Below are 12,323 nucleotides of genomic sequence, written 5' to 3' on the forward strand. Positions count from 1 at the left end.
TTTTTTGGCCTGATTCTCCCGTCCCTGAACCCGCTGACTCCACCCACTCCTCCTGTACCTTCCCCCAGCATGCACTGTCCTTATTTTATTGTCACTCTGGCACAAAAAAATTATTTGTAAAGCCATGTGTGTCAATTATCTTGGATCTGTATATTCAAGAAATGGTGCCTGTGTAATTCCGTTTATGCATGCACAAGCACTCATTCACGCATTAGTGGAATGATGCTTCCACTGGTCCACTCGTTTTGGTTCCATCATCAAGCCTTTTTTAGGCCGAGCCAATAGCGGCAGCGCGCATGCACTGTTCGCTTTGCGAGGCATGCAGTAATGGAGTATGGAGTGGAAGCTCCGCCCACTCTCCGTCCATGTTTTTAATTGACCCGTGTCATTGTCTTTTGTAAATGCTGCCATCTGATTGATTATGAGGCTTGTTAGCCCCTCCTTATTATGGCCATGTCATCATTTGTACTCTCCCATGGCTACTGGCCCCTTTACTTTGAGTGTTAATTAGACTGTGAGCACTACTTTCTCCGTACCTTCTCGCCCTCTTCTCTAACCTCCCCCGCCCGCACTCCCGTTGTCCGTGCTTCCTCCCTCCCGTTGTCCGTGCTGCAATGCAATAGGTCTCGCATAAATGCGAGTCCTATTGCATTGCAAATGCGTGTTCATTCACCTGTTGTCCTTGTTACCACTGACCCCTCATGATGATGCAGTTCTAAATTCCCCACTCACCTCCTGTTGCCCATGTTGACCACCTTCTCTTCTGGCTCCAGGGCACGACCAAATCCTTCAGACTCCCTATAACAGCCTTCCCTGAGCCGCCCGTGTCTCAGGCAAGCTGAACAATGGGGGCAACATCGCGGCGTGCACTCTCTGCCTCTGCGGCAGAATTAAGTGATTTGCCCAGATTCACAGTACGGTGAGCCAATGCCGAGACTTGAACCTGGTTCCCCAGGTCCAAAGTCTGCAGCTCTGGCCATTACACCACATTTTCTCCCACAGCACTAACTGCTGAGTTGCATTTTCTTTGTCACTCACCAGTGGGAGTGGGGAAGTTAAGAGCCAAGTGTAGCCTGCAGCTCCCAGAGGCCTCTTTGCACCTCCAGCTCTGTTGCTGCCTCTCGGGCTCTGCGGGTGGGCACAATGAAGGAGGTTCCAGGTTAAAGCCGGGGCGCTCTACAGGCTTGTAACTACTGACATACCTCCATGGTGCCTTAACTGATGTGGTGGCCACTGGTGCTGCAATGTTGATGTTATGTGTGTTAGTATCCCACCTGAGGCAACGAATGGGACCATCGGCACTATACGCGCAGGAGAACCTGCCGCAGCTGTTGTATTTCAGTAAGTCTCTTCTCCCAGCGAGTGCTTATTGGAACTGTTATGACAGAGCCACGATCATGAGGAGAAGGTAAGATGCGCGCCCTGTTCTGGGCTTGGCTGACGCACTTGCGGGGAGGCACAAGGCTCCTGATACCACCAACTGGCTCAATTCTGGGATCCTGGCTGCAGACAATGGGCCAGCTGGCGGTGGGTTGCAGATTTCAAGACAACAGGGGTGTGGGTAGGCAAAAGGACTAGTTGCTAAGACCCCCGATTCTTTGCTTCACTTTGTTCCCATCACATACATGTATGAAACTAACAGGATTTACTTGGTCAGCACTCCCTCCTCCGTGATGTTGCGTTCTAGTTTGACAGGCTGTTTTGTTTCTGTTTGCTTGTCACGCTTCCCAGTTACAAAATTATATATATATATATATTCACTGAAAAAACCATAGGTTTCACACATGTTATAGTTAGCTGGACATTTTACTGATAAAAAACCAATGAAATTCCCCCGTTATAGTTACTGTAGGCAACTATAACTCACGCGACCGCAATCCTCTGCTGATGCTAATACTGTATTTAGACACTTATTTGCCCATGTCTTCTTCCATTAAATTTTAGCTATACATATATTACAAATATTTTTTTTTCATAAAGACACATATGTCATCAGCAGAGGATTACGGTCGCGTGAGTTATAGTTGCCTACAGTAACTATAACGGGGGAATTTCATTGGTTTTTTATCAGTAAAATGTCCAGCTAACTGTAACATGTGTGAAACCTATGGTTTTTTCAGTGAATTTGCAAGGTTTTTTAAATGCTAATTCCTAACTATAACGTGTGTGAAACCTATGGTTTTTTCAGTGAATTTGTACGTTTTTTTAAATGCTAAGTTACTTTACGCCATTTGTGGCGTGCGCGCCCACTTAACGCAGTTCGTTCCGTGAGCGCACGGTGCGCGCACAGTGAGCACGCGGTGCGCTTCGCGCACCGCGTGTCCACGTTACGCTAGATGGGCCATGAACGCACGATGCGCTTCGCGCACCGTGCGCACATGGAGGAAACATATGATGAGCATTGTTGTGAATGGTAAAATATATGTTTTGTTTGGTAAATATAAGCCATGCACAAATGGTGCCCTACGGGCCAAATTTGCACACAGGGTGGGGAGAATTTGGATATTTTTTTTTTTTTTTATTTGCTAGCGTACGCGTACGGTAAGCGTAATCGGCGAAATTTACAAAAAAATAAAAATTGCCTTTTTTCACTTGGGGGATCGTTGGGGACACCCCCAACATGGCTAGGTGCTTGAGAGCTGTCTAAACAGCCCCTTTACATGTTTTTACACTTTGTTTATCCTCCCCCCCTCAGAGTGCGAGAGAGAAAATGGCGGCCGCCGCTTCCTGGTTTCGACCGATTCGAATGTTTACTAAGATCTAACGGCCAATCAGAATCGCGCTCGCGCACGTCACCGTACGCGTACGGTAAGCGCACCGTAAGCTGGCTCAGATATATATATTGATTTAAAGGCTATTTTCTCAGAATCTACTGAACAGATTTACACCAAACCTACAAAAGGCACTTCCTTGACCTGGGGACTACCTCTCTGCCAAATTTCATTAAATTCTGTTCAGCCGTTCGGGCTGTAGCCCTGTCTAAAGGTCCTATGGAAAAATGCATGGGGAAAACGCGTTTTGGGACCCCCCTTTTATCTCAGCCCCCGCTTGACGAATCCCCCCGAGACTTTCAGGGTAGGAGCGGAGCATAGCGCCCCACCTATTTTGAAAAATTTGCGAGGATTCGTCGACCGGCGCCAAAGTTATTCAAAATAGAATGTTGCGGATTTCCTATGGAAACGTGGTCCTAACTATAACTACCTACTGGCGACCGCCAGTAGGTAATATATATATATATATATATATATATATATATACAAAAAATATAACAATCTGAGAGCGCAACAACCTTCTCACTATATTATCCACGTGTTGCATCTTGGGCACATCATTTGCTTTGTCTGGAGATACTGTTTTGTGTTTGTTGGAAAACAACATTTAAAGTTTAGCAGTTCTGTGTAACTGTTTCCTCCCCAGGGTGCTATTAACCACAAGCGATGCACTTGCCCCGGCTTAATGGCATCTTGAGTGTACACTGTAACCCTTTCAGACTGTGTTTTTGAAATGTTTAGTTAAACTTGTTTTTTTGAGGTTGCGCCATCTTTTTCTCTCACTCCGTTGCTCTTTCCCCCCCATGGCTTGTTTTCCAGAGCGCCATGCTGCTATGGCAGTTGGTCGGCCAAGCTGTTCTCGTTTCTCCCTTTCCCCACTGCAAACATAAAATAAACAGGAGGTAGGGGAGGCGTTTACAGGGCCAGCTCAACCTTGTTCTCTGTCTTGTTTTGTTTCCCCCCCTCTTTTTTGCAATTTTATATGGCACAAACTTAACCAAACAGACATCTTTTGACGGGGTTGCCAGTAGACCCCTGATCCCGAAACTACAATTTATTGCTTTTTAACAGAGGATGGTTGTCGAAACCCTACTTTGGGAGTGTTGTACACAACCTCATTAAAACAAGTGTGTGGAACATACAAGGACTTTCCTTGTAATACTGCCTGACATGTGAACCATTCCATGAACAGATTATGAACTGGGGGGGGGGGGGAAACGTCTGATAATCTAGTTCCCAGACATTATTTTCACTCTGTTATTAAACGATCTTTTCCATTAATGCAAGACAGTCCAACTGCCATTTTCTGGTAAGCCTTTTGCATTAGCTGCTCAAACAAGAATTAGTAGCAAAACAATGTTTCTGCTAGTTGCTCCCTACAGTGCAAGTCTAAATTCTAAAAAGAGCTGAATGGTTGGGTGAACAAGCATCCCTGATCTGCAGGACAGATGCCTGACTGGGAGGGTGACCAAGCATCCTTGATCTGCAGGACAGATGCCTGACTGGGAGGGTGACCAAGCATCCCCGATCTGCAGGACAGATGCCTGACTGTTAAGGTGACCAAGCATCCCTGATTTGACAGATGCCTGCCTGGAAGGGTGACCAGGCACCCCTGATCTGCAGGACAGATGCTAGACTGGGAGGGTGGCCAAGCATCCCTGATTTGCAGGACAGATGCCTGACTGGGAGGGTGACCAGGCATCCCTGATCTGCAGGACAGATGCCTGACTGGGAGGGTGACCAAGCATCCCTGATCTGCAGGACAGATGCCTGACTGGGAGGGTGGCCAAGCATCCCTGATCTGCAGGACATATGCCTGACTGGGAGGATGACCAGGCATCCCTGATCTGCAGGACAGATGCCTGACTGGGAGGATGACCAGGCATCCCTGATCTGCAGGACAGATGCCTGACTGGGAGGGTGACCAGGCATCCCTGATCAGCAGGACAGATGCCTGACTGGGAGAGTGACCAAGCATCCCTGACCTGCAGGACAGATGCCTGACTGGTAGGGTGACCAAGCATCCCTGACTTGCAGGACAGAAGTCTGACTGGGAGGGTGACTAAGCATCCCTGATCTGCAGGACAGATGCCTGACTGGGAGAGTGACCAAGCATTCCTGATCTGTGGACAGATGCCTGACTGGGAGGGTGACCAGGCATCCCTCATCTGCAGGACTGATGCCTGCCTGGGAGGGTGACCAGGCATCCCTGATCTGCAGGACAGATGCCTGACTGGGACGGTGTGCAGGCATCCCTGATCTACATGACAGATGCCTGACTAGAAGGGTGACCAGGCATCCCTCATCTGCAGGACTGATGCCTGCCTGGGAGGGTGACCAGGCATCCCTGATCTGCAGGACAGATGCCTGACTGGGAGGGTGACCAGGCATCCCTGATCTGCAGGACAGATGCCTGACTGGGAGGGTGGCCAAGCATCTCTGATCTGCAGGACAGATGCCTGACTGGGAGGGTGGCCAGACATCCCTGATCTGCAGGACAGATGCCTGACTGGGAGGGTGGCCAGGCATCCCTGATCTACATGACAGATGCCTGACTGGAAGGGTGACCAGGCATCCCTCATCTGCAGGACTGATGCCTGCCTGGGAGGGTGACCAGGCATCCCTGATCTGCAGGACAGATGCCTGACTGGGAGGGTGACCAGGCATCCCTGATCTGCAGGACAGGTGCCTGACTGGGAGGGTGACCAGGCATCCCTGATCTGCAGGACAGATGCCTGACTGGGAGGGTGACCAGGCATCCCTGATCAGCAGGAAAGATGCCTGACTGGGAGAGTGACCAAGCATCCCTGACTTGCAGGACAATTGCCTGACTGGGAGGGTGACCAAGCATCCCTGACCTGCAGGACAGATGCCTGACTGGTAGGGTGAGCAAGCATCCCTGACTTGCAGGACAGATGCCTGACTGGGAGGGTGACCAAGCATCCCTGATCTGCAGGACAGATGCCTGACTGGGAGAGTGACCAGGCATCTCTGATCAGCAGGACAGATGCCTGACTGGGAGAGTGACCAAGCATCCCTGACTTGCAGGACAGATGCCTGACTGGGAGGGTGACCAAGCACCCCTGATCTGCAGGACAGATGCTGACTGGGAGAGTGACCAAGCATCCCTGGTCTGTGGACAGATGCCTGACTGGGAGGGTTACCAAGCATCCCTGATCTGCGGGACAGATGCCTGACTGGGAGGGTGGGCAGGCATCCCTCATCTGCAGGACTGATGCCTGCCTGGGAGGGTGACCATGCATCCCTGATCTGCAGGACAGATGCCTGCCTGGGAGGGTGACCAGGCATCCCTGATCTGCAGGACAGATGCCTGACTGGGAGGGTGACCAGGCATCCCTGATCTGCAGGACAGATGCCTGACTGGGAGGGTGACCAGGCATCCCTGATCAGCAGGAAAGATGCCTGACTGGGAGAGTGACCAAGCATCCCTGACTTGCAGGACAATTGCCTGCCTGGGAGGGTGACCAGGCATCCCTGATCTGCAGGACAGATGCCTGCCTGGGAGGGTGACCAGGCATCCCTGATCTGCAGGACAGATGCCTGACTGAGAGGGTGACCAGGCATCCCTCATCTGCAGGACAGATGCCTGACTGGAAGGGTGACCAGGCATCCCTCATCTGCAGGACTGATGCCTGCCTGGGAGGGTGACCAGGCATCCCTGATCTGCAGGACAGATGCCTGCCTGGGAGGGTGGCCAGGCATCCCTGATCTGCAGGACAGATGCCTGACTGAGAGGGTGACCAGGCATCGCTGATCTGCAGGACAGATGCCTGACTGGGAGGGTGACCAGGCATCCCGGATCTGCAAGACAGATGCCTGACTGGGAGGGTGACCAGGCATCCCTGATCAGCAGGACAATTGCCTGACTGGGAGGGTGACCAAGCAACCCTGACCTGCAGGACAGATGCCTGACTGGTAGGCTGACCAAGCATCCCTGACTTGCAGGACAGATGCCTGACTGGGAGGGTGACCAAGCATCCCTGATCTGCAGGACAGATGCCTGACTGGGAGAGTGACCAAGCATCCCTGGTCTGTGGACTGATGCCTGACTGGGAGGGTTACCAAACATCCCTGATCTGCAGGACAGATGCCTGACTGGGAGGGTGGGCAGGCATCCCTCATCTGCAGGACTGATGCCTGCCTGGGAGGGTGACCATGCATCCCTGATCTGCAGGACAGATGCCTGCCTGGGAGGGTGACCAGGCATCCTTGATCTGCAGGACAGATGCCTGACTGGGAGGGTGACCAGGCATCCCTCATCTGCAGGACAGATGCCTGACTGGGAGGGTGGCCAGGAATCCCTGATCTGCAGGACAGATGCCTGACTGGGAGGGTGGCCAAGCATGCCTGATCTGCAGGATAGATGCCTGACTGGGAGGGTGGCCAGGCATCCCTGATCTGCAGGACAGATGCCTGACTGGGAGGGTGGCCAGGCATCCCTGATCTACATGACAGATGCCTGACTGGAAGGGTGACCAGGCATCCCTCATCTGCAGGACTGATGCCTGCCTGGGAGAGTGACCAGGCATCCCTGATCTGCAGGACATATGCCTGACTAGAAGGGTGACCAGGCATCCCTCATCTGCAGGACTGATGCCTGCCTGGGAGGGTGACCAGGCATCCCTGATCTGCAGGACAGATGCCTGCCTGGGAGGGTGACCAGGCATCCCTGATATGCAGGACAGATGCCTGACTGGGAGGGTGACCAGGCATCCCTGATCTGCAGGACAGATGCCTGACTGGTAGGGTGACCAGGCATCCCTGATCTGCAGGACAAATGCCTGACTGGGAGGGTGGCCAGGCATCCCTGATCTGCAGGACATATGCCTGACTGGGAGGGTGGCCAAGCACCCCTGATCTGCAGGACAGATGCCTGACTGGGAGGGTGGCCAGGCATCCCTGATCTGCAGGACAGATGCCTGACTGGGAGGGTGGCCAGGCATCCCTGATCCGCATGACAGATGACTGACTGGAAGGGTGACCAGGCATCCCTCATCTGCAGGACTGATGCCTGCCTGGGAGGGTGACCAGGCATCCCTGATCTGCAGGACAGATGCCTGCCTGGGAGGGTGACCAGGCATCCCTGATCTGCAGGACAGATGCCTGACTGGGAGGTTGGCCAGGCATCCCTGATCTGCAGGACAGATGCCTGACTGGGAGGGTGACCAGGCATCCCTGACCTGCAGGACAGATGCCTGGCTGGTAGGGTGACCAAGCATCCCTGACTTGCAGGACAGATGCCTGACTGTGAGGGTGACCAAGCATCCCTGATCTGCAGGACAGATGCCTGACTGGGAGAGTGACCAAGCATCCCTGGTCTGTGGACAGATGCCTGACTGGGAGGGTTACCAAGCATCCCTGATCTGCAGGACAGATGCCTGACTGGGAGGGTGGGCAGGCATCCCTGATCTACATGACAGATGCCTGACTGGAAGGGTGACCAGGCATCCCTCATCTGCAGGACGGATGACTGCCTGGGAGGGTGACCAGGCATCCCTGATCTGCAGGACAGATGCCTGACTGGGAGGGTGAACAGGCATCCCTTTACCTGCAAGACAGATGCCTGACTGGGAGGGTGACCAGGCATCCCTGATCTGCAGGACAGATGCCTGACTGGGAGGGTGGCCAGGCATCCCTAATCTGCAGGACAGATGCCTGACTGGGAGGGTGGCCAAGCATCCCTGATCTGCAGGACAGATGCCTGACTGGGAAGGTGGCCAGGCATCCCTGATTTGCAGGACAGATGCCTGACTGGGAGGGTGGCCAGGCATCCCTGATCTGCAGGACAGATGCCTGACTGGGAGGGTGACCAAACATCCCTGGTTTGCAGGACAGGTGCCTGACTGGTAGGGTGACCAAACATCCCTGGTTTGCAGGACAGATGCCTGACTGGTAGGGTGACCAGGCATCCCTGATTTGCAGGACAGATGTCTGATGTAGGAGAGTAGGATCTGCTTCACATGGGTACCCACACTTTTTGCTGGTGTTTCACTGTTTTCTAACTTAGTCTGGCTGTGGCCCTCCTAATCAGGACCCCAGCCTAGCTGCTTCCTCTATAAAATGGTTTCCATGTACATTAGGTACATTTCTAATTGGATTCTGGAGTGCCTTATAAGCCCCAAGTATATGGTATACTATGTACCTACGGCACAGGTACCTCAGAGGCCTACCAGGGGCTGAAGCATGTATTATGCCACCCCTGTGAAGCACTCCAGATTGGCACCACAGGTCTGCTACTGCAACCTGGGTAAGGTGGTGCTTGCACCCCTTACAGTGGTATAGGCTACCTATATCACTACCATTGCATACACATATAAAACCTATAAGTCACTCCTATGGCAGGCCTTAACAATCCTGAAGGCAGAGTGCTTGGTTTTTATGTGAGAGGGTGCCCCTGCATGAGCAGAGCCCCTCTGCAGCGTTCGGAGTACCTCCTCTGATGCTGTTTGTGGTGCAGCATGACCATATACTCTTAAGTGCATTATAACCTCGCGGTAAATGCTAACTTTGGGATGGCTGCACGAAAACATGTCATGTTTGGTGTCAAACGCTTTTGAATACTACCCTCGCCCGCCAGTTCTGGCAGCGGGGGTAGCATTCCACCTTTCTAGAGGGAGAGACATGTTCACACTGGTCTAACCCGGTAGGACTCTCTACAGCCCTGGCATCACAAAACGAATGCCTTTGCCACAGACACAGGTCTGGCCTCCTGCTGCTGACCGAAACTCCAGCAGAGGAGGCCTGAACAATAGGTTTCCTGTCGAAGGGAGGTGTAACCACCTCCCCAGACAGGCAGATGTGTATTGGGGCTGGGCGGGAGCACTCTCTAGTGCTTTGAAGTCCTGCACTGGGGGCACACTTGGTGTCCCTGTGCATAGTCCAGTTCAAACCGGTTGCAGGGGCTACCTGCCCCTGCTCTGGCACGAAACTGGACAAAGAAAATGGGTGTAACCACCCCTCTTTCCAAACCTCTCATAGGTGGCTCCCTAGAGTATGTCCAACCCCCAAACTTAGTATAAGTATGGGAACCCTTTCCTCGCGACTTTAGATTACCCTGGATGAAACTCTGCAACATATATCCAGGACCTTCGACGTTCTACTTTCCTCAGAAGACTGAAGAAATCTCCCTTGGTGTCAAGGAGTGACTACCCTGCTTGACAGGCACCAAAGAAGCAACTGACCGGTCTGCATCACTAAAGCTCCCGCACGACGCCGAAGTCTTTGCATCACCAGAGATGGATTTCCAGACTTCCCCGAGGCTACCCTGAGTCCACAGCAAAGCTGATGCCCGTGGCTATCATGGGTGATGTGGCTTCCCTGGGTGAGGTAACACGAGTTCTCCGGTGCTCCCGTGGGTGCTAGCCGTAGAACTTCCTAAGTCCAAAAGTGTTTGGTCCTTACTCGATTCTAAGTGTCCCTAATCTTTAAATTTCCAAGCGCGACATTGCCCATAGAACCTAACGGGAAACCGCGGTTGTGTTTACACACTGCACACGGCCCCCGTGTGTCCCCTGTGTCACTACCTTGGGTGGTTCCTTTGGGTCCCAGCGATTCTACAGGCTCTAGGCCTTGTGTCTAGTTCAGTCGTGGTTCTTATACCACTTTATTGGTATATGGTTTGGTACGCCCCTAGCGCCCAAACGTGTATTTATGCTATTACTGTTGATTGCTAACTTGTAAATTAAGTACTTCGAATTCCAGTCTCATAAAGAGACTAGAGGGGTGTGTTTTTATGTTAAATACATGTATTTTAAATATATACCTGGTGTGGTTGTCCTTTCATTTGGTCATTCAAGAGATTATAGACTGGTAAAACAAGCTGCTTTACATTCCTTCAAGACTTAGCCTGAATGCTGCTCTCCATAGCTACCACTAGGATAGCTTTCAATAAAGGTTGTCTTTAACCAATCACCATAAGGGGTTGTTTGGACTGATACAAGGTGCCCACTATAAGAAGTGGACAGCATATATCTGGCCAATTTCTCACACAGGGTGCCCACTATAACTAGTGGACAGCATATATCAGTCCAACTTCTCACATTGGTGTATAGCGTGTGGGATTCCAGCTTGCTATTGTTTTACCAGATAATCTCAATTGAATTGATCAACTGAAAACCACTAAAGGTACCGTAGGTACATATAATATCAAGTTTAGTATACAGTAAGTTCTACTGAACTTAGAGTTGTGTGTTGAGGGATAGCACACCCTTTCTACAACTCAAGAGAGTTTAGTAGGCTACACTAGTGTAGGTAGTGCAATACAACACACCACATTAGTAATGTCTAACCAGCCAGGAACCAATGGGTCCCTGCCAGAAGCCAGTGAGCTTCTCCCCTATAGATATGAGGATCACTCCTTTGCACAGCTTAGGGCCTTATGTTCCATTAGGAAGCTGAAGACAGGCAAAAGCCCAACCTCCCAGCATCTCATAAAGATACTCAAGCTGGATGATCTCCCAGGGCCTAGTGGGCTTGGGGGGGGGGGGGTAGGCAGAGTGGGTGGGGCAGCAGCTGAGGGTGGGCCTAGGGGTGGAAACTCCCCTGACCTCACCTCTAATGCTGACCAGACTGATGACAATGATCAGGATCTGGTGAACCCAGCTCCCCTGGATGAGGAGGATGACAACAATGCTCCCCTCTTTGTTCCTCCAGGAAGAGTTGAAATTGGGGCTAGAAGGGATAGGTCTCTCTCAAGGGAGTCTGTTCAGTCTACCTAATCTGAAAGGACCACAGTTTCTTCTCATAGAGGGAGGGAAACCTCCCAGGAGAGGAGAGAGAGACTGCTGAAGTATGAGCAAGATAAGTTCAACCTCAGAAAGCAGCAGATGGCCCTAGATAGGAAAGCCCTAGAGCTCTACAGAGCTAGTAAAAAGGAGGGACTAGAGTCCCTTGGTGGCAGCAATTTCCCTAGAGATAGGGAGAGGTCTTATGACCATAGAAACCTAAGTAAGATTGTCCCTCCCTACCAGAGTGGGGATGACATCCACAAATGAATAACTGCCTTGGAGAGGACCTGTAAAGTACAGAAGGTCCCTCAAGGTCAGTGGGCAGCAATCTTATGGCTCTCCTTTGCAGACAAAGCTAGAGACAAGCTCCTCACTGTAAGAGAAGAGGATGCTGATGATTACCAGGTCTTGAAAACTGCACTGATAGATGGGTTTGGCCTAACCACTGAACAATACAGGTTAAAGTTCAGAGATACCCAAAAAGCACAAAATCAAGACTGGGGTGACTTTGTTGACTGTGCTGCTAAGGCTCTGGAAGGTTGGTTATTGGGCAGTAAAGTGTGTGACTTCATAGGATTGTACAATCTGATAATGACGTAGCAGATTCTTAATATCTGCCAAAATCAGCTGTTGCACCAGTACCTGGTAGACTCTGATCTGACCTCTCCCCAAGAACTGGGAAAGAAGGCAGACAAATGGGTCAGAACCAGGGTGAGGCAGAAGGTACAGAACCAAGGTGGTGACCCAAAGAAGCAGGATTCTAAGAACTCTGACAAGGGTGGGGACAAGGGTAAAGGCCAGAAGT

At 51.5% G+C, this 12,323-nt stretch overlaps 1 protein-coding gene across 1 annotated transcript in view; it reads right to left on the minus strand.

Annotated features, from left to right (window-relative positions):
- The window catches only part of LOC146839140 (uncharacterized), a 366,458-nt gene that overhangs the window by 171,863 nt on the left and 182,272 nt on the right, over positions 1 to 12,323 (minus strand).

The sequence above is a fragment of the Triturus cristatus genome, chromosome 4_2 (assembly GCF_964204655.1).
Source record: "Triturus cristatus chromosome 4_2, aTriCri1.1, whole genome shotgun sequence".
NCBI classification, from domain to species: domain Eukaryota; kingdom Metazoa; phylum Chordata; class Amphibia; order Caudata; family Salamandridae; genus Triturus; species Triturus cristatus.